Raw genomic sequence first — 23,601 nt, forward strand, 5'->3', positions numbered from 1 at the left:
CAGACGCTACAACGATCGATCGAAGCCATTTTGAAATCCTCCTTTTTCCCCTCTCATTGAAAGCTTATGCAAAGGGCTAGCAGTAAACTGACACTTACCGGGTGACCACACAGGGGCCAGGGGCCTTTCTGGTGGGAATGCTGGGAGAGGCAGCCACAGCAGCAGGAAGCAAGGTGAAGAAAAGGCTGGAGTGCCTTCCCGCGTCTCTGCCTCTAGTTTATGGAAAGCTTTTTCTGGCTCAGGGAGCTAATTAGTTTCCTCCCACATGGGAGGAGAGAGCAAGTTAAACCTGCAACATTTTTGGCTGACCCAAAGCTCACCTTTGGGAAGGTTTGTATCCTTTCCCCTGGCCCTGAGAAAATAAAGCGCTAAGTCACAAGGTGGCTATAGGAGTTCTGCCACGGTTCCATACCATGGGTACATCCACAGTCACTGGGGCACAAAAGGTTCATCATCTCTACCACATCACCCTTCCCTTACTCAAAGAAGTCTTTCACCATATTTTAGTTGAGTCAGGGTCTTCTCGCTAGTGAGTCCCACGGCCACCACCGCTGTTTCCGATGTCCCAAGAACCCCCTTCCTTTTGGGGAATCCCCAGGAAGGCCCAAAGGACTCAGCACACACAGTCATTCATCCTCAGGGCTAAGATTTATTACAGCAGAAGGATACAAAGCAAAATCACCCAAGTAACAACTGGAGGAAACCAGTGCAAGCTTCCAAGAGTCCTTTCCCAGTACAGTCGTAGTTTGTGCCTCCAGCAACAGATCATGACGTCACACACGAAATGTTGTCGACAGGGAACTCACGACTAACACCGTGTCGGGAGGTTTGTTTTGGGGGCTGGTCACGTAGGTACTCTCCGTGTAGGACGTACCAAGATTTCAGATTTCCAGAGGGAAAGCAAGTGTTCAGCATGAAACATATCGCTTGGACAGTTTAGGAAGAGTAAAGCATCCTGCTTGGGTAGGGAATGGTGGGAAGCCTTCCGACATTCAAGTTCCCGGATGCAAGGTAAGGGCCAACATGCCGATCTCTGCAAGGATAGTGGTCTCAGGCCTGCTCTGTTAACTCTTCTCTGCACAACACCCAACAGCAAAAGCTTCAAGATACTTAACCAGGTCAGAGAGAACAGGAGGATAAATGAACAAATCTACAAAATGATAGCTGTAGAGTTCAACACTCACTCAGTAATATCAGAAGGAACAGAAGAAAATCAGCACTACGTAGATGAACCGAACAACACTGTGAACTACCTGGATGTAAGTGACAAGTACGGAACCCTTCCCATAGCAGCGGCAGAATACACATTTTTTTTTCAAGGGCACAGGGAGTTTCACCAAGGTACTCTGCATCCTGGGTCATAAAAGAAATAATTACAAATGATAAAACAGTTGAAATTATACAGAGAATGTGGTCTGAGCGGAAGAAACTTCCAATATGTAGCAAAAGTGAAGAGGAACATCTCCCAATACAAGGAAATTACACCACATGCTTTGCAATAATCCATGGTCCAAAGGGCAAGTCTCAAGGGAAATTAGGAAATGTTCTGGATACTAACCCTTCATTAGATGAACTGAATGGAAATGAAAACACAACACATTCAAATCTGCAGGATGCAGCTACCCCAGCGCTTAGTAGTAAATGTACAGCATCAAATGTTTGTATTAGAAAGAATCAAGGATCCAAATCAATAATGAAAGCTTCCCCCTTAAGAACTAGAGAAAGAAAATAAAAATAAACTCAAAGCAAGTAAATAAGGGAAACAGACATTACAGCAGATACCAGGAAAAGAACAGTGGACGAAACCAAAAGCTGGGTCTTTGAAAAGGTCAATAAAATTCCTAAGTTTCTATCCACACTGAGGCAGAAAGAAAGATAAGGAAAGATACAACTTAAGACTATGAGGAAAGAAATAGGTTACAGATGCCACAGAAATTGAAAGGATTCTAAGAAATAACTCTGTGCACCTACATTTGGTAACTTAGATCAAACAAACAATTGCTTGAAAGGCACAAAGTATTAAAACTCAACCAAAAACAAGCAAACAAACAAACAAAAATCAACAACAACAAAAAAGCCCAACCCACCCAGATAATCTGAGAAACAAACATTAATTTAAAATTTTTATCTTTTAAAAACTTTCAGGAAAGAAATCTCCAAGCCCTGCTGGTTTCTCTGGAAAATCCCACCACACATTTAAGAAGAAATAACAGTAATTCTATACAACCCCTTCGAGGAAATAGAGGAGAGGGAACATTTCTTGAATCATTGGATCGGATCAGCATTACCCCGAGGCCAAAATCGGACAAAGACAGTACTAGCGCAACAAATTCAATAATATACAAAAACAGTAATACAACACGATCCAGTTGGGTTTATCCTGGAAATGCAAAGGCAGTGCAGTATTCAAAAACTCAATGAATAGGGGCGCCTGGGTGGTTCAGTTGGTTAAGCGTCCCAAGGCTTTAACTCCTGGTTTTGGCTCAGGTCAGCATCTCAGGGTACTGAGATGGATGGAGCCTTGCCTTGGCTCTATGCTCAGCGGGGAGTCTGCTTGTCCCTATCCCTCTGCTCCTCCCCCCACTCCTTCTCACTCTCTCTCTTTATAAATAAGTAAATAAATCTTCTAAATAGTCAAATAATAAATTACATTAGTGTATCAAAAAAAAAAAAAAGAAAAGAAAGAAAAAGAACCACACGACCATTATCAATTCATTCAGAGAAAGCATTTGACAAAACTCAACAGCCATTCATGATAAAAACATTCAGCAAACCAGGAATAGAAGTGAGTTTTCTTAACCTGGATATAAAGTATCTTAGAAAAATACCTACACCGTCCATTCTACCTAATGGAGAAAATCTACATACTTTCTCCCAAAGGCAGGAATGAGGCTAGGATATCCACCCTCCCCTCTGTTACTGAGTATTTGCTGGAAGTCCTAGCCATTCCACAAGGGAAAGAAAAAAGAAAGATCCGGAAGGAGGACATAAAATTATTTCAATTCACAGATGACATGGTTATGTACATAGATAATCCCATGAAATAAAACAACCACCACCACCACCACCACCTCCTAGAACTAATAAGTGCAGTCAACGGTTGCTGCAGCATACAAGCTCAACACAAAAAGTCAAGCAAATTTCTACATGCTAGCAACGAACAATTACCTAACAAAACAAAAGCAGAAATCACTCGCACATACCACTTTCGACAGCTTCCCTCCTCAAACCTTGCGAAACGTACACAGAATCCGTGTGCCCTAAACCACAAAAAGCTGAGGAAAGAAGTATAGGAAGACCTGAATAAATGGAGACACATACTGCGTTCAGGGGCTGATAAAGTCAGTATAATTTAGATGTCAATAGGTCCCAAAGAGATCCCTCATTTACTTATTTTTAAGATTATTTATTTATTTATTTGACAGAGAGAGAAAGAGAGAGAGATCACAAGTAGGCAGAGAGGCAGGCAGAGAGGGAGGGGGAAGCAGGCTCCCCGCCGAGCAGAGAGCCTGATGTAGGGCTCCATCCCAGAACCCTGAGACCATGAGCTGAGGCGAAGGCAGAGGCTTAGCCCCGCTGAGCCATCCAGATGCCCGGGGATCCCTCATTTAAATACAGTTCCAACTAAAACTCCCAGTGGGACTTTTAGGAAATATACACTGATTATGCAGTTTAGGTGGAAAGGCAAAGGAGCTAGAACAGTCAAATAATTTTGAAGAAGAAAAAGAAAACTGGAGGAGTAACACCAATTTTATGATTTTCTATGCAGCAACAGCCAAGATATGGAAACAACATCTGTGTCCATGGAGGGATCCACGGATCCTGAAAATGTGCTATAGATACACAACAGAACATTTGGATATACAAAAGAAGAAAATCCTGCCTTTTGCAACTACAGGGATCGACCCTGAAGACTTTATACTGAGGTAAGTCAGAGAGAGAAAGACAAACACTGTATGTTCTCACATATATGGACATTTAAAAAGCAAACTCATACAAAGAGAGATGAGAATGGTGTGTGCCAGAGGGTGGGGGGAAACGGTGGTTCTGGGTACCAAATTCCAGCCATAAGAGGAATAAGTTATGGGGATCTAATGTAATATAGATAGCATGGTGACCATCATTCCCAATACCGAATTAGATATGGCAAGTTAAGAGACTAGATCTTACATGTTACCACCACACAAAAATGGTCATTACGTGAAAGAACAAGAGTGTTAACTAACTTTACATAGTAAATATTTTACAGCATATACATGTATCACATCATCACCTTGTATACCTTCAGTTTACTTACGTTATATATCAACAGCACCTCAATAAAGCTGAAAAAACAAAATTATCCCCAATATGTTCCAGTGGGAGCCCCTTCAAGAGATTTTCTGTGTCCTTCTGACATCAGCCAATCCTTCCTTGACTTGCCCCTTATTACTGGTACCACAAGTTGAGCCAGGCTCATTTCTCCTTTCCCTCTGCCATCCCAACACACACGCGTATCTATCAATCACACATCTGTATCTATCAATCTATGAGCATACGCACACGTACATTCTGAAAAGCACGAGTTCACATGCTTAAGAACTCCAATCCCAATGTAACACCTCAGAAATTGTTTTCTTCAGTGAGAGTCATGTCTCCCAATATCCTTCCTCATTAACTGAGCTGACGAATCCCACTGGATATAAGCCATACCACGTGCACAGCAGAGGCGCCCCCTCACATGCTCTGCCAAACCACTCCCCGACCTTGACCACTGTACACCACTCCAGCTGGAATCCTTGAGCCAGTAAGCCTTCTCCCCATCCAACTCCCAGGGACATCGTCCTCACCACCGTAGGCTCTGTCCCCCATACAGCCTGCTCCTATGTATGGATGCCCTTCTCCCTGTGCCTGGGCTCTGACTCCTCAAGCGTCGGATGCCCCTACACACATACACTTGCCATGCTCTGTAGCCACAAATGGCTTTAGGGCTGAACTGCTCAGGTACCGAAGAGAAGAGAAGGGAAAGAGGTGAATACATCTCAATACAATCAGTTAATTAAGGTGAACTGGGCCAAATCTGGGCAGTACCACGAAGCCAGTGCTTTTTGCTTCTTTTTTTTTTTTCTCACTGCTCTCCACCTTTCTTTCTTTTTTTTTTTTAATATTTTATTTATTTGACAGAGAAATCACAACTAGGCGGAGAGGCAGGCAGAGAGAGAGGAGGAAGCAGGCTCCCTGCGGAGCAGAGAGCCAGACATGGGGCTCGATCCCAGGACCCTGGGATCATGACCTGAGCCGAAGGCAGAGGCTTTAACCCACTGAGCCACCCAGGTGCCCCAGCTCTCCACCTTTCTCTTTCTGCCTCTCTTCTCTACCCCTGTGCTTTCTCAGTCCTGTCCTCCATCAAGTGTAGAAAGGTAATGAGGGTCGTGATTCCCGTATGATCATTTCTATGAGCTGGCTGGCTGACATCCACTGTGAATTGCGTCCACCCTGCAGCCCCGACACTCAAGCCCTCTGTCTCTCGTGACCGAGCACAAGGTTCCCCCCTCTTTTAGCAATTTCAGGTGTAGCAGGAGAGCAGATTCTGTGTACTTCTTGGAGCCTTGCGTCCTTTGTGAAAAGGGGATGAAGACCACCTCTCTCTCACAGGTTGTGGGAGAAACAGACACCACCACCAGACACCTTTCGATGAGCTCTGTGTGTCAAACCCTGTGACGAAGACTTTGAGCAGCATCACAGGAATCTTTGATGTCCAGGAACACACCCAGTGGATGTCCCCTCAGCACTATTGCACCCGCTGTACCTTCTTCCTGTGATGTTCTAACAAGGCAGGTGGTTCCATGGCCTGCTCCTTCATTTCCTCAGTCCTCTGCTCAGTCATTATGGTGTGAGGGAGTCCTTCCCTCATCACCCTGAATAAATAACAACATGCTCCCCACAAACTCTTTCCTCTAACTGGCCTTACCTTTCTATGTAGCACTTGCCACCCTCTGGTAGTCAATATATTTTTACTGGCTAACTCTTAAATGTGGGACTTTGTCAGTTTTGTCCTGTATTCTATGTGCTCCTAGAAAAGTACTCAGGCTCACAGCACGGTGATCAGAAAATTCTTGGGGAAGGATGGCTGGAAGTCAGGACATCTACACTTCTAAGTTGCACAGGTACCCTCCAGGGCAGGCACTGGCCCCACTTTTTTTGGACTGCGGTCCATATTTAGGCTTCAGGAGACAGGTGACTTGCCCAACGACACAAACAGGACCTGGGGCTCTGGACTTTGGCATCACATCTGCCAGGTTCCAAGACCCTCAGTTCCTGGACAGAGACCTCAAAACTACAAAGGTAAAAGATTTCACTTCTAAGACACAGACCCCCAAACAGCTCAGATAGAAACAACAAAAACAGATCACTGAACACAACCTAAAAAGCATTCCAAAAATCTCTGCACAAAGAGCTCACAGCTGGAGTCACAGACTCCCCAAAGCAACAGAGATCACACACACTGAGACAACTCCCACACCTCAACAGGCCAACGCCTCCACTCTAGGACACAAATTAAATCTGCTCAGATATGTCACATCTTAGAGAGACTCCCAAATCATGCAGACACCTCCCAGGCTAATACAAAGACCTCCACAAAGAGAGAAAGACAGAAGTTCAAGTAACTCGGAAACATCACAGAACCTTCCGATAAAGCCCCCAGACAAATCAGAGAACCTACACCTTGGACACAGACGCCCATACAGCTCAGATCCTGAAGACAGTGCCCCCCCCCCCCACCCCAGGCAGCTCATGGACGTCACAACTTAAAACCCAGCCAGAATCACAAACAGCTTAGACACCTCACACCGCAGGGTGCAAATGCCAACGTAGAGATCTCAAAGCCAAGGCCACCAATGCACAAGGCGCTCAGAAAACGCACCCCCCGATATACAGGCGCACAGAGCCTACGACACTTTATCCAATGACGTACACAATCCACTCCGATATCCAAAAGGCTCAGAAAGATCAAATGTACCCAAACTGCATCTGTACTGACCTACCTAGAGCGATGCACATCCCCAAACTGCCTGAGACACTTCACTTCCTAGGTAGGGACGCCAACCAAGCGCACACACCTCGCCCTGACCATTAATTGATCGCATCTGTACGACTGAGGCGCCCTGCCAGACGGGCCCGAGTAGGCTTGTGACCGTGTTAGGTCTGAACAAGACTGAAAGAGCTCACGTGAAGACGGTACAGTCACCGCTCGTGTCCAGCGCCAGACACTGGCTACAAGCCAGCTGTTGCGCCGAACTTCGCCACCGACTAAGGCAGCATCTTCATTCCCTCGCAGCAGCAGGTCTCCGAAGCGTTCAACTCGCAGAAAAATTCTACACTCCGGAAGGCACGGACGCACGCACGCACGCACGCACGGACGCACGCACGCCAAAACACCTCCCCCTGTGCTCCAGCTCAGCCGTCGTACTACCCGTCCCAGCCCGATGACCAATGGGAACTGGGTACTCGATGACAGAGGCGGGGACTAAGGGTTCGTCCGGAGGCACTGTGCGCCCGGAAGGGTTTACTCTGATTAACTCTCCGGAACCAGTCACCACCTAGAAAGTCGCCGTCCCGCCCCCTACAATGGAGAGCCAATCACTCGCCCTGTTGTTGCCCAGCTGGACGTGACCATGTAGAGAGGGCGAAGTGAAATGACGGCTGCGGCCTCGGACCGACTGTCCACCCTGGCTCAAATGCGCCGGGAGAATGGAGTGGAGCGGGTGGGGAAGGGCTCGGAGGCGTATTAGCGCCTCCGCTGGGGACCGTGGCTAATGTAGACCTTCGGTGTAGTCTCCTACTCAGTGGGTTATCGCAAAACCGGACCCCGCGTCTCTAGTGGTACCTCCCTGCTCAGATGGTCCTACCTCGGTGCCCCTGGGAGGTACTTCCGGAGCGTCTTCCTGCTCCACCTGGAGCGCCCCTTAGTGGTGCGAACCTGGCATGGCTGGTCGATGCGGAGGTCCATGGGCTCTTCCAGGCTGGCCCCAAAGGGAGGGAGGGCAAAGCCAGGATGCAAACCCCACAGCTCACTGCAGTCTTGGACTCGGGGGAAAGTCTTGCTAAGCTGAAGTTTACGCCCCCCTCCCTCCCCCCAGTGGCCACCATTGTACCAGGGAGCGTTATAAGCGTTTTTAATGTGCTGGGAGTTACGCTGGCTTGTGTCTCCCTGGGCAATGCAGAATGGGTCCAGTGGGGGTGTTAGAGGCCTGGTGTGCGGCAGGCCTCTGTGGTTGACTATCAGGAATAGATCAGAGAGATAGCAGGATCTTTGGTTTTGTTAGGGAAGGAGCCATCTCCCAGGAGCCCCGAGGACACCGAGAAAGTGAGGTAAAGACCGCAGACCGCCGACTCCGTCACCATCCTGTCACCCCTGAACATGTTCCCTAGGAGAAGCCGTTACCCTGTGTGGCTTTGGGTCTCATCGCCCGCCGTGCATTTATTTATTCATTCTCTCATTCATTCATTAATTCCCTTCAAATTAGGTGTCAGGCCATATAATGGATGTTAGGAATACAATTGGATGGATATAGGAAAAAGAAAGAAAACCTTGCTTTCATGGAGCTTACATTCTATTGGGATCATACAGCACAAAAATGTTAGGAAGTTGTCAGGTTTTGGCAATTGCGATGAAAATGAAATCAGCAAAATGAAATAGAGGGGTGAATTTCTAGAAACACGTCAAGGAACTTCTTTCAAAGCATGTGATCCTCGAACAGACCCCTAAAGGAGACGAATATCTGCAAGAAAAGTATCCCAGACAGAGGTAGGAGCCAGTGGAAAAGGGCAGGAGTGGAAATTGGCCCAGGGTGTATATGGCACTGTGAGGTCTGTGGCTGGCTCAGCTTGGCTGAGGGAGAGAGGTAGGAGATGAGGTCCGAGGGGCCAGATCTCGTAGTGCCTTCAGGGCCAAGGTGAGGACTTTGATTTACTCTGTGAGCCCTGGAGGTTTGGTTTCAGTGTTTTTTTTTTTGTTGGCTGGTTTGTTGTTGTTGTTGTTGTGTTTTGTTTGTAGTAGAAAAGCCACTAGGGTTCTTTCAGAAGCCAGAAGCCCAGGGCACCCAGTTCATGGGAAATTGCTCCTTGCTTGCCCCAAAGGAGAACCTTCTCTCTACCCTCCCTGCAGCTGAACATGCCTTCCTCGGACAGTTCCACAGACTCATGAGCATCCCCTCCGTCCCCACGGTTCCCCCTGAACAGCCATGTGAGAGGATGATAGCCTCAGGAGAGGCCAAGCAAGGGCCTCTGGCATGACTGAGGTCCCACACAGGTGGGTGGGCAACAGAGACAAAGTTACAGGCACAGAGAAGCCAGAGAAAGAAGAGCATTAGGGAGACCAGGACAGACACTCTGGCCGCACACTCTCCCCACTGAATTAGTACCCACCTAGGGGCCCCCAGCTCTGCTACTAGAGGATGTGCCTGTCTCTTCAGAGAAAAAGATGCCCCTGACGTAATAATTCAGCTGTCTGTGATCTGGGCCTCAGTCACACTGCCTTGACCCACATTGGGACGCTCTGCTCCTCAGGACAAGGACACACTTCAGTTACGGGGAGTCTTATGCTGTACACATGGCTCCTCATACTCCCTCATGCCCTTGATGACCCTCCTGCTGATTGCAGTGCCCCAAAATGCTGCAAGGAGCGAAGCGAAGGCAGGCATCTCTAGGTTTGCTTGAGGCTTTGTGCAACGTGATGCAGCGAGGTACTTCCCTCACCTCTGTACCTTCCACCCCCACATCATACATCAAGCACTGAGCCAGGGAACAGGGTGTGTGCGGGAGTGATGGAGAGACAGACATCCTGAAAGTGAGTCGGTTACATGGTCCTCGTGGCCTTGGACAACCCTCACCCTTCCCCCTTCCTGGTCACCCCCTACCAGGTGTTGCCGTGAGGAGCTGTGCCTGCCTCCTTCAAATAGCTTAAGTCACATCCAGTTTCTCCCTCCTCAGGAGCTGAGATTGCCTTTCCTCCCTCGTCTTCAGCCCCCTCATGTGCAAATGATGACCTTCTCCTTGGGTGTTGGGCAAATTAACTGAGTTGGTACGTGTACATCGGTTTGTGACAGGGGTTGGCCCCTGGCAGGGACGGGGATAATGTTGGCTGATATGCGTCTTATCTGTATTGTTACCACGGGTTCCTAGGAGCGGCACATGACTGAGGAAAGGCCCTCCCTGAGGATGGGGAGCCGAAGCTTTCATCCCTGTGGTAGCAGGCCAGGCATGGGGGACAGCGCAGCAAATGTGAAGGCCCAGGTCTAGCGCTAAGCCCTGTGTGACTGAGGTCCATCCTGCCTTCCTCTCAGCCACATTCTCAGATGCAGATACTTGAACAGCTCAGAGACCCAACTCTCTGGACAATGACCACCCCCCTCCCCATCCTAAATAGTTCGGAGACCTCATACCCTCGGATAGAGACTCACAAATCGTTCGGAGATCTCTCATCCTGGACACCAACCAAAAACAGCTTGAGGCTTGTTACACCTGACAACATAATGCCAACTCGCTGAGAGGTTTCCTAGTCCTAGGAACAGCTGCCCTTCTGCTCAGAGGCCTCCCGCACCCACTCCCAGAGCCTACACGCTGCACCCAGTGACACAGAGCCGCAAATCTGCAGCTCAGGGCTACTGTGTGGGCAGTGACAGTGACTCTGTTCCGTCCACCCTGTGGGGGACAGGCCTGGTGTCTTGCCGTGCGTGCTATCTGCAGTCACCACGGTGTCACCCAGAAGTCTGGTTCATGTTAGGGCCAATTTAATGTTAAAGCCTGTTTAACTATTAGGGCCTGCTTAGCCAGAGCAACTCCATATTGCCTAGGTAGCTATACTGTTGTTTACATCCACGGACTTCATTCTGGGAATAAACGCCCCAGTAGTTCCTGGTATGGTTTCGGGTATCGATTCCGAGAGTAAATGCCTTAACAAGAGAAGTCACATACATTGGGTCTGCGGTTATGCCCTATAAAACCAGCCTGTAAGATCGGGAGGGGGTCGCTCTCTTCGGAGGCAGCCTTGGCCGGTCAGTCTGACTTCTAATGCTTGGCATAGAATAAAGCTTCACATAACTTTAACTTTGTCTCAGTCTCATTCTCCTGGCCAGTCAATCTAACTTCTAATGCTTGGCATAGAATAAGGCTTTGCATAACTTTCACTTTGTCTCAGTCTCGTTCCCTTGATAACGGACCACAACAGTTCACCCCAGGGCTGGGGAGTTCTCTGGGACTGAAGGGTTCTGAGAGTGACCTCTCAGGTCTGGATCCTGGGGATGACCATGATGTGACCCACTCTTGTCACCTCTGGTCACATTGGCTTCTGCGTCCTGCCCCTCGGGGTGTTAGGGTGAGTCCTGGGTGCAAAAGGAGACCCATGGATCCTGTCATCTCTGCCATCTCTCAGCACCCACTGTAGGATACTGTATCGTGGAGAGTGGAGAGGCCTTTCCTTCTCACGGCCTCTGCCCTCTCCCCTTAAATCCCCTGAACAGTCCTTTCCTTTCTCCAAACCTCCTCTTCTGGTGGCAGCTGCTACACCCCTTCTCTCTGCAGTCAGCTCTCTTTTCCCCTTGCCAGCCACCAGGCATCCCCTTCCACCCAGGAGCCTCTTTAACTCCATTCCCGAACCCTAGTCAAGGGGCCTCGGGTACACCCCACGTCTGCCATTTTCATCCTGTCAACCAGCACCCCAGCTCTGCCTGAGAGCACCCACTCAGGACCTCTCCTGTTCCCTGCAAGTGCACAGCATTGTCCAGGACAGAGCTCTTTGCTTCGTCATGCAGGGCTCTGTCATAACGTCCCTGTTCGAGAGGAACTGAAATTCTCCAGGATTCAGGTGAAATTCCAGCCCCACACTGGGAGTCCCGGGCAATGAATTCCCCAGGGCTGAGGGTAAAGGGAAGGTTTTCTGAGAGGAGGCGCTGCAGTATCCCATCAGGAGGCAGGATGACACTGTGCAGGGCTGGGGCTGTGAGCACAGAGAAGTTCATCTGGGAGGGACTGGGGCCTCATGATCACATTAGTGTTCCTTTTTAGCCTCTGGCCAGCTGTGCCCCAGGGCAGCTGGACAACCCAAGTCTGTTACCTGCTTTGTCTGGGCCCGAGTGGCCTCATTGGTGACTGGGTTTTCTTGTAAGGGGGCCTAGTGAGGATTAAGTGAGCTGGGAGCTAGGAAGTTCTTAGGACCCTGCAAAACAGATCAGTGATCACCTAATACTCAGCGCCAGGTGCACAGGGTGCTATCTGACTCCTAGAGTGATCTCACTTAACCCTGCCCTGATGGGCAAGTGTCTTCAGCCCTATTGATTGGACAGAGGACCACTCCTGGAGTTGGGCTTAGATGGGTCCTTCAGAGGTGCACTTCGAATGCCCACGCTTGGACCACAACTCCTGACCACGTGAGCACAGGCACCGGGCTTGGGGCTCCTTCCCTCTGCCCTGCAAGAGCCAGAAGTGGCGGTCTTCAGGGGGACCACCCAGAGCCACCCTGGATTCCTGCCTGCCTCATCCCACCACCCGTCACCTTCCTCTTGGTCTCCTCCCGTGTCATTCAAATGAGTAAGAGGTTGCGTGGCCAAAGTGGGACTGGAGTGGCCCCGTGGGGATATCCTAGAATTGGTGTATGCCTTGTGCTGGGCTGGCGTCTGGGGTGCAAGACAGCATCATCGTCACTTCTGTCAGAGGCTGGGACTGATCACCGTAGGGTGGGATGGACTTTATGGCCCTGCCACACACAGTATTTGCAGTGGTTGTGGTCCCTCCCTGGATCTACAGAGTCTCACAGGGGACAGTTTCATCCTCACACCTCATCTGCGGTATACCACTAGGAGGCGAGACCTCAGAGGGGTTGTTTCTCACTTAAGTCCCATGGATCATTCTGGTGGTTGTAATGCTAAGGCGAAACTTTAAGAGCACCTGTTGGTCTTGTTCAAACATGACTGCTGGGCCCTACCCCCAGAATTTCTGATTCAGTATATTGGGGTGGGGTCCAGGAATTTCCATTTCTAAGCAGGCTGAGCTTCCCTCTCACACAACTGAGTGAAGTCTGATTCCCATCTCTTTCCACCTCATCAGTAGTGGACCAGTCCTTTCCTGTTTCTCTCCTTCTTCACCCCATAACACTCCCAGATGACGAGTCTTATCCCTAGACCCTGAAGATCTTGATGAGGTTAAATTTGTAAGTGTCTCATACCCTGCGTCAGAGCTCATGCCCCATGAATGATGTGATGGTGCCAACGAATATGATTTCCCCCACCCCGGGCCAGTGATGAGCAGCATTGTGGCCTCATCTACCAACCTGAAAAAAAACCTTGCAAGTCTAGGCTCCTGAGGATAAGGACTTTTTTTGTTCAATATCCTTAGAGCCTCTGTAGTGCCCAGCACATAATGGGTGCTGACTGCATGCTCACCGAATGACTGATCTTTGACCCAGTTCCCCTTTAAAGAATGTATGATCAACACCCACATGAACAGAGCTGTGTGTATAGGAGGGTAGTAGATTTCAATCAGGAACAACCTCTAAGTGTCCATTACTAGTGATCATTGGATGGTAACTAAAAGACTAGGGGTTCACTTTTACCATGGAGGGCTCACTGACTATGGAACTGAATGAGGAAACTTGTCTATACAGATTAGAGGGATATTTTCAGGATATGACAATAATGGGTGGAGCAGAGAACAAATGGGAGATACTCATAGTGGGACCTGGATGTGTGTGTGTGTGTGTGTGTGTGTGTGTGTGCGTGCACGCACACGCGCGTGTCATTAAAATATAGAGAAATATATTTGAAAGAAACACCCAGAACTAACTCCAGGAGTAGGACCAGGAAGGCACTGATGTACTAATGGAATCTTTCACATTTGACCCACATTCATATATTCTTTGTGTAACTTTATAATGCAAAGTTATGTGATGAAAACAATACCTGTTCCACAGAGCATTTGTTTGTGAGAGTATCTGGAGGGTGTCCAGGAACAGGGTTCTCAAACTTATATGCCCCATGGCCAGGCAGTTAATGTGCATAAGAGAACCCAGCTCATCTGAAGGTGTGGAAAAGCAGCCATTGCGTATTTTTTTTGTTCCCTGCCAATCAGCTTCTGGGATGGGTAGCGCCCCCATCTGAGGATACATCCACAGTGCAGCTACCACCTACTATCCTTGGGCGAAAATGAGATCCCTGCATGGCCAGGGGCTGTGATTTTCCCAGTGAAGCTGGAAATCGGGGTTCTTGTCATTTCCTGTTGTTGTAAATTATAGAAACAAATTAAATTGAGAAAAATTGTGGATCAGTCTATCTCTGGATATGTCATATAGAACCATGTGTCTGGGAATGAGAATGGGTCTAAGAGCTCTCTTCCAAGACAGATCTTTCTGAAACCCTTCTGTATCCCTTCCAGAACACAGCAAGAAGTGAGGAAATGCTATTGAAATGATAAATGTGTGAATGAATACACCCTGGGTCTTTTTCTCCTCTGTTCTTTGGTCCTGGATCAGTACTCTGATTCCCACTATCTGGAGGGCATCATCATTTGCCTTCTGACCCCTTCATCCTCTTGGTGTGTCTTCCCAGTAATCACTCCGCACATAGCCCACTCTGATTCCTTCTCTGAGTTTTCAGCCCCAGCAGAGCCCCTTCTGGAATGGACCACTCCATACCATACCGCTATCCCTGGCAGTGGTCTGGAACTTGGGTTCTGGTGTTTTCCTGAGTGCCGATCTCAGCTTGTTCCCTTCATATCAGCTATGTGACTGGAGATCTGCCTTCGCTCTCTCTGTGCCTTAGTCTTCTTCACCATGAAACAGTGTCAATCCTCACAGGTTATACTGAAAAGCAAATGAGATGATCCCAGCAAGGGTTTTCACAGGACCTGACACAGAATAAATATGAGGAAAACACTAGCCAGTATTATTATTGGTTTTGTCATTATTACTGTTTCCAGAGATGCCCTATTTTGACCATCAGTTAACTCTGGTAATAGTCGTAACATCCTTGGGAGGTAGTTATTATTATTAATCACCGTTTTACAGATGAATAACTGATGTACTATGTATTAGCCAACTATCTTACTCAAGCTTACCAGAGGCAGGAGAGGAGATGTCAACACTCACTCCCAGAAATGTCTGACCCCAGAGCTCCTGCCTGTAACCCCTGGCTGTGTTTCTTCCCACAGCAGTGTCAGTGACAGCAGTAGCTGTTCACATCATAGAGGTAGCCAAAGTCGAGCAAAGGCCCTGAAACAAATATGGTCCCCATAACCTGAAGTGGAAAAACTAGATAAGCAGAGTACTCTCAGTCTCAGTCCATCCCTACTCCCTGTACATGTCCCATGGGCTGGAGAATTCATCCTGTGGGTCTTGTTTTCCAGGGGCCTCTTAGCCACTTTTAGGATCATGTCCAAGGCTGATTCAAGGAACACCCACCATGCCCTCCTATGCTGGGTGGGACATGCTGAGGTCCCATGTTCTAGAGACCCTCTGCTCCTGGACCCAGAAGAACCTTCACAATCTACTTCCTGGCACTCTCCCCTCTGAGTGGGTGCAACAGCCACATTCACCCCTGATTCTGTTCATAGATCAGTGGATGAGGAGACTGATGTACCAAGGCATTAGACATGTTGACCAGGGTTCCCCTGCTAGTTCACAGCAAAGCCTGGATTCACACACTGCACTTTGTGACACTAGGTTTACTGACCTAAAACTGTATTCCCTTCTGCCCTTAGTAATAGCAGATGCTCTTTAATGATGCCCACATGCTATATTCTTTACACACAATTTTATGACATCCTCATTATCATAAATAGTGGTCATTGTTAGGATAGCAACAACTCTTATGCCCTTACACTGACAAAAGTTCGGGAGTTTCCTTGAACTTCTTCATCACAGGACATGCATGTGTCATATGAGAAAGATAGCCGATCATCTTAACACAGCATCCGAGGATTAAGTCAAGACTGACTTAGGATTTGGATCTGGCCATGATGGAGGAACAGGTCTGGTTTTATCCTCCCACTTTAAATAATTTAAAAAATTGGAACAGATGGTTCCTAGAGATGGTACAACAGGCAGTTTAGGACACTGATACCTAAGAGAAAGGGAGAAATGTATATTTATATACATATACATATATACATATACATATATATGTATATACATATAAATGTAGTATAATTTCCTGCATCTTACTGACCAGAGAAGGTTTTCAGGCATCAGTGCAGGGAGAGGAAACCCAGAGGTCCATGGTCTCCAAGAGTTGAGGAAACAGTTGAAATTTCAGGGAGGCCAAGACAAGCAAAAGTCCTAGAGTAGGGGCACCTGGGTTGCTCAGTGGGTTAAGCCTCTGCCTTCACTCAGGTTATGCTCTCAGGGTCCTGAGATGGAGACTCACATCAGGCTCTCTGCTCAGCAGGGAGCCTGCTTCCCCCTCTTTCTGCTTGCCTCTCTGCCTACTTGTGAGCGCTCTCTCTATGTCAAATAAATAAATAAAAATCTTTAAAATAAAAAAAAAGTCCTAGAGTAGAAGACCAGAGAAAAGAGCTGCTTAGAGGGCAGAGAAAAGCAAAGAGAGAGAGAGCACGCGTGCTCTGGAGATCTGCATAGGGTTCCCCTGGAGTCTCCAGCTGAATTCTGATCAACGCACCTGTGTGAAGAAATTACCCAAGTCAGGGAGAAGTACCACCAAAAAACAATGAGTGGGACAACTCCATAGTTCACAGAGGGATGGAATTCATTCATCTTCTCACCTATCAGAGGTGAGAAAACCTCAAAATATGCAGGGTGCTGGGTAGATCTCTCAGCTAATTACCTCAGTCATCAAGAAATTTTACCCTGGACTACAGACTGTTCTGGTTATATCTAACAATGCTAGAAAGCAAGCCTCCAAAGGATAAAACTGTTTCAAGTAACTTAACTGCATCCCAGCACATAGCTCAAAATTGCTTAAAGGAATTATTACTATTATAAAAACCAGAACCCAACAGGTAAATTCACAATGTCTGGCATCTAATAAAAAAACTATTAGGCAGGGGTGCCTGAGTGACTCAGTCACTTAAATATCCAACTCGATTTCTGCTCAAGTCATGATCTCATGAAAAGCCCCACGTCAGGCTCCACACTCAGCAAGGTGTCTGCTTGAGATTCTCTCTCTCCCTCTGTCCCCCCCTCCTTTAAAATAAATAAATAAATCTTAAAAAAATATTAGTCATGCACAGAAGCAGAAAATGCAAACAACAATGAGTATAAAAAAATCAATCAATAAAAACACATCCAGAAATAACACAAGTGATACAGTGAAACATTAAATCAGCTATTACAAATGTATTCTGCATGTTGAAAAAAATAGAGGAAAGAGTGAGCATGTTAATAGGAGACATAAAGTTATTTTTAAAGACTGTATTTGAGAGAGAGAGAGAGAGAGAGAGAGAGAGCGAGAGAGAACAGGAGTGGGGAGGAGAGGGAGAAGCAGACTCCCCATCTAGCAGGGAGCCTGATGCAGGACTCAGTCCCAGAACCTTGGGATCATGACCTGAACTGAAGACCACCCACGTGCCCCTAAAGTTATTTTTTTACAAGACTTTATTTATTTATTTGACACAGAGAGAGAGATCACAAGTAGGCAGAGAGGCAGGCAGAGAGAGAGAGGAGGAAGCAGGCTCCCCGCGGAGCAGAGAGCCCGATGCAGGGCTCAATCCCAGGACACTGGGATCATGACCTGAGCCGAAGGCAGAGGCCTTAACCCACTGAGCCATCCAGGCACCCCCTAAAGTTATTTTTTTAAGAGACTCCAATTGAACTGCTAGAAATTAAAAATACATGATCTGAGGTGAAAATAACATTGTATGAGATTAACAGACTAGACATTTCTGATTAGACATTTCAGAAGAAAAAATTGGTGAACTTGAAGACATAATGAGATTAAAAAAAACTTCCTATGAATCTTTGTTAAAAATGAATGGAGCAATAATGAGCTGTAGAACAACTTCTAGTTGCTTAGTATACATATTATTGTAGCTGCCAAAGGGAAGTGGACAGAAAAAATATTTTTAGAAGTAATAGCTGAAAATTTTCCAAATTTAATGCAAACCATAAACCCACACCCAAGATACTCAATAAATCCCAAGCACAAGAAACATAAAAAAACAACACTGAGTTATCAAAATGTTTTAAAGCTGTAAAAAAGAGAAAATCTTAAAAGATGACAGAGAGGAAAAAAGAGACTCATTATGTAACATGGAACAAACATAAAATATAACAACACATTTCTCTTCAGAAACAATGGGAACCAGAAAAAAGTGGAGCAACATCATTAATGTAGTGAAAGAAAAGAATTGTCAAACTAAAATTGAAAACAGACAAAATAATTTTCAATAATGAAGATGAAATAATGCCCTTTTTTTAGAGATAACAAATTCTCAAAGAATTTATCAGCAAATATGCAGGATTAAAAAAAAAGATTTTAGGGGCACCTGGATGGCTTAGATAGTTAAACATTTGACTCTTGATTTTGGCTCAGGTCATGATCTCAGGGTTGTGAGATCAAATCCCCCATCAGGCTCTACACCAGGCATAGGGTCTGCTTAAGATTATCTCTCTCCCTCTCCCTCTGCCCTCCTCCCCATTCACCCTCTCTCTCTGGGAAAAAAAGGGTTTTAAAAGTCCTTCAGAAATAGCATCAGAAATGAAATATATGTATAAATATAAACCACCCATTTTTTAAATTTTAAAAATAACTTTAAAAATGGACAGTTTATGGCAAAAATAATATTATATTGGGGGGTTATAACATAAATAAAACCAAAATATATGCCAACAAATGAAAAAAAAGGGCTGGAAGAAATAAAAGTGAATTATACTGTTGTAAACTTCCTATACTCTATTCAAAGTGGTATAATACTACTTGAATACATTGTGGTAAATTGTAGATATATACTATAAACCCTGAATTGACTACCAAAATAAAAGTATGGCAAATAAGCCAAGAAATCAACAAAGGAGATAAAATGGAAAAAAAATACTGCTGTGTTTGTCTAAAACAAAGCATAACAAGGGAATACTGGGAATGAAGAACTGATTGGACAAATAGTAACCAAATAATAATATGCACTATGTAAACCCAGACCAATAATCATATTAAATATAAAGGATCTAAATGACTTCACTAAAAGACAATGATAATGGGGTTAAATAAAAGCAGGACTCAATCATATACTGCTCGAAAGAAACCCAATTTGAATGTAAAGGTACAAATAGGTTAAAAGTGAAAGGACAGGCCATTCAAAGGATTCCACTTCCAGAATGGCAATGCAAGTAGTTCTGTGGACTAATAAAACATTTATTAGTCAAAACATTTAAAGTCTCCAGAAATTGTCCTAAGAGAATACAACAAATAAGGAAACATTTATTCAAGAAAAGCTATTAAATCTTACAATGATAGTCTGTGGCACTTGAGCCATGACCCATTCCATCCTCCACCCCCCAACTCAGCTAGATGGAAGGTCCACTCTGGGAGGATGTGGCCACAAAAATGGAGCTCCCTCTCCATTCAGCTTCCAATCAAGGGACACAGTATCTCACTAGAGGGGACAGGATGCCAGCATTTGTCATTCACTCCCACTCCATTGCACAGGCCAAATTCCTAGTGAAAGAGTCTAAAAGGTCTGGTGTTCCCTTCCTCTATCCAGCCCCGACTCATAGGGTGGAAAACTTGCCCCAGGCACAACAGGCCAAAAATCCTAGAGTCTCTGTAGCCTTTGCCCCAGCTCACTCATGAGAAGAAGTTTCAGTTGGGAAAGGCAGAAGCTACCACCCTCACCCAGTGCCTGGAGCAGTGGATCAGAGATTTTGCCCAAGGAGAGAGGCAGTTCCTAACGGAGAACTCCATGTTGTCCTCAAAGGAACTGATTTTAATTGAAACCGAATTTGTAGAAGTTCAAACTTAAGTGTTCTCTCAAAAACGATGGAGATCCTGCTGGTAAGCAATTAAGAGAAGGCTGGTAGTTCTATGAGAGCAACAAGCTAAACTGTCTAGAGGCTCTAACCAGGGCAGTTAGGGTGGGCCCTAAATCCAATGACAGGTGTTCTTATAAAAGTAAGGTGGAGAGAGATTTGAGACAAGGAGAAGAAGGCAATGTGAAGACAGAGGCAGAGATTGGAGTGATGGATCTATAAGCCAAGGAATGCCAAGGATTGCTGGAAGCCACCAGAAGCCAATGAAGAGAGGAATGGAATAGATTATTCCTCAGAGTCCCTACAAGGAAACAACCCTGCCTATACCTTGATTTCAGACTTCTGCCCTCCGGAATGTGAGAGAATAAATTTCTATTGTTTTAAGCTATTAAGTTTGTGGTAATTTATTAGGGCAGCCTTAGGAATCTAATACACCCATGTTGTGGACCATAAAACAAATCTCCATAAACTTAAAAGATTGAAATCATACAAAGTATTTTCTCTCAGCACAATGGAATTTAACTGGGGGTGCCTGGGTGGCTCAGTGGGTTAAGCCTCTGCCTTTGGCTGGGGTCATGGTCTCAGGGTTCTGAGATTGAGCCCTGCATCGGGCTCTTTGCTTAGCGGGGAGCCTGCTTCCCCATCTTTCTCTCTGCCTGCCCCTCTGCCTACCTGTGATATCTCTTTTTCTCAAATAAATAAATAAAATCTTTAAGCAAAACAATGGAATTTAATTAGAGGTACCTTTTTAAAAGGTGTTTGGGAAATATGCAAATATTTTGAAGCAAAATAACACTTCTAAATATTGTGTCAAGGAAGAAATAAAAAGGGGCAATAGAAAAAATTCTTCAGCTTTATTGAGGTATGATTGACAAACGGAATTGCGGGAAGATGGGTGGTGAAAGGAAATAAGAGCAGACTTACTGTGATGAGCACTGAGTAATGTATAGAATTGTTGAATCATTACATTATACACCTGAAACTATGTATGTTCATTGTACTTGAATTTAAAAATAGGCAAAATTTTAAAAATAAAAATAAAAGAAAAAATAAAGTCTTCAACATGATAGTTTGATATAAGTTTGCATTGTGAAGGTATTCCCACCATCATGTCCATGGCCTCACATATTAACCTGTGTTTTTTTGTGTGTGTGTTTTTTTGTGAGAACATTTAAGTTTCACTCTCTTAGCAGATTTCAATTATAGAAGAGTGTTATCAACTAGAGTAATCACCATGTTATATATTATATCCTCAGACGTTATTTATTTTATAAGTAAAAGTTTGTACCCTTTTACCTGCCTCTCCCTATTTTCCCCTGTCACCATTCTACTTTCTATTTCTGTAACTTCAACTTTTCTTTATAATAGATTCCACATTTAAGTGATATCCTGCATAATGGCCTTCAAGGTCATCCATGCTGTTGCAAATGGCAAGATTTCCATCTTTTTATAAAGTAGTTTTCTAGAGCATCTAGGGATGAACCTTGGAAGAGGGAGATGGCAGAGCCAGAGCCAGGGGCTGAGGCTGTGACCATTTTGGTGGGAGACAAAGGCTCCAGGCCCAACATGGAACCCAGTGTGGAACTTGAACTCATGATTGTGAAATCAAGACCTGAGCTGAGATCAAAGCTCAGACACTTGACTGACTGAGCCACTCATGCACCCAAAGGGACCACGTTTCAAACTCTTTTGCCAATTTGGGACGACCGAAGATTAAGTCTATAAGATCATTCCCTGGCTGGTTAAGCCCTGTCACTAGAAGTAACAGTTGTTCTCATGTGCTACGAAATCCAGACAGGTGAAGTCCTGTTTGTAGTTTTGATTGCTGAAGGACAACAACAAGAGCAACAAAAGTGAGGTGAGTAGTACTTGCTGGTATATGCTAAATGTGCCTACTGGAAAGACGAAACTACTTTAAATCGAGTTGGTTTCTGTGTCCGGCTGTGACTGCATTCTAACCATAAAAGCTTCTTTCTTTGGAAGCTAAAGTTTCAGCAGGCTGCCCTGCTACCATCCTAGTGGCTTTAACTGCTACCCTTTCATAAAGTCCACTTCTTGTTTATCCCTTAACTGAAAGAACTTCAGTTTAAAGTATGTATACGCATCTTCACAGCTACTGAACTTCTCTCACCTGAACACCTTGTTGAGAACTATTTAGGAGGCTGGCTTCATATTTCCTTTACAATAGAACAAAATGCTCCTGGCATAGTTTTCTTTTTTTTTTTTAAGGTTTATTCACCCATTTTTTAGAGACAGGAGGAGGGGCAGAGGGAGAGGGAAAGAAAGTCTCAAGCAGACTCTGTGCTGAGCATGGAGCCCAGTATGGGGATTGATCCCACAGCCCAAGATCACAACCTGATCTGGAACCAAGGGTGGGACACTCAACTGCCTGCACCACCCAAGCGCCCCAAGATTTCCTTCTTCTTTAAGGTTGAATAATGTTCTTTTTTGTGTGTATGTATATATAAGTTATATATGCATATATATGCACATATATAAATATAGATAACCTTTGTGTATATGTATGTGTATATATGTATATGTATGATATATGCACATATAACACACACACAAACCACATTTCCTTTACTCATTCATCTGTTGATGGACACAGGTTGTTTCTGTGCTTTGTCCATTGTTAATAATGCTGTAGTGAACATGGAAGTACAGATATCTTTTTGAGATAGTAGTTTCATTTCCTTTTGATATATACCCAGAAGTGGATTGCTGGATCATATGGTATTTCTATTTTTCGTTTCTTGAGAAACCTCCATACTGTTTTCCATAATGGTTGCACCAGTTTGTATTCCCACCAACAGTGCACAAGGGTTCCTCTTTCTCCACATCCTCACCAGCATGTTATCCCTTGTCTTTTTAAATAACAGACATCCAAACACTGTGCGATGATATCTTATTGTGATTTTGATTTGCATTTCCCTGATGATTAATGATGTTGAGCAACTTCAAAAATCCTACAGCTAATATCATACTCTATGGAGGAAAGACTGAATGCTTTCTCTTTAAGATCAGCAATAAGGCAAGAATGTCTGAACCTGCTTCGATTCAACATTGTACTGGAGGTTCAAGCCCTTGTAGTATGGTAAGAAAAAGAAATAAAAAGTATCCAAATGTAAAGAAAGAAGTAAAACAGTCCTTTTCTCATATAGCAATGCTGTCTATAGAAAATTCTAAAAAGCTACAAACAAAAACTAAAAACCTCTACCAAATGAGTTTAGCAAGGTTGTAGGATAAAAGCTCAATATTCAAAATAAACTACATGTCTATATACTAGCAATTAACAATTGGAATTTGAAATAAAAATACCATTTATGATAGATAACATTATAATATATAAAATACTTAGAGATAAATTTGACAAAAATGTGCAAGGCCTATAAGCCAAAAATTACAAAACATTACTAAGAGCAATTAAAGAAGATCTAAATAAATAGAAAGGTATCTTATGTTCACAGACTGGAAGATCCAATATTACAAAGATCATAAGTTGACAACCCAATTATAAAATTCATGTGAAAATGCAAAGGATCTAGAATAGCCAAAAAAAATTTTTTAAGGAACAAAGTTAGAGGACTTATACTACCTGATTTCAAGCTGTAGTGATTAAGACAATGTAGTACTGGTGTAATGAT

General features: G+C 45.0%; 1 protein-coding gene and 1 long non-coding RNA gene across 27 annotated transcripts in view; one reads left to right on the top strand and one right to left on the bottom strand.

The window, feature by feature from the left end:
• Positions 1 to 7,374, bottom strand: part of FAM156A (family with sequence similarity 156 member A) — a 41,246-nt gene extending 33,872 nt beyond the window's left edge. For 25 of the 26 annotated variants that reach the window (XR_006816885.1, XM_045995941.1, XM_045995939.1 and 22 more), the window contains exon 1: positions 7,210 to 7,374. The gene's annotated coding sequence lies outside the window, so the exon portion shown is untranslated. Of the gene's footprint in view, positions 1 to 98; positions 353 to 7,209 lie in introns of all 26 variants that reach the window. The other variant, XM_045995910.1, reaches the window with a different exon arrangement.
• On the top strand, positions 2,672 to 22,222 carry LOC123935266. Its single transcript, XR_006816888.1, has 3 exons — positions 2,672 to 5,010; positions 8,681 to 8,684; positions 22,211 to 22,222. It is a non-coding gene; the product is annotated as an uncharacterized LOC123935266 (long non-coding RNA).
• Positions 22,223 to 23,601: the final 1,379 nt, after the last annotated feature.

The sequence above is a fragment of the Meles meles genome, chromosome X, assembly GCF_922984935.1.
Source record: "Meles meles chromosome X, mMelMel3.1 paternal haplotype, whole genome shotgun sequence".
Taxonomy (NCBI): domain Eukaryota; kingdom Metazoa; phylum Chordata; class Mammalia; order Carnivora; family Mustelidae; genus Meles; species Meles meles.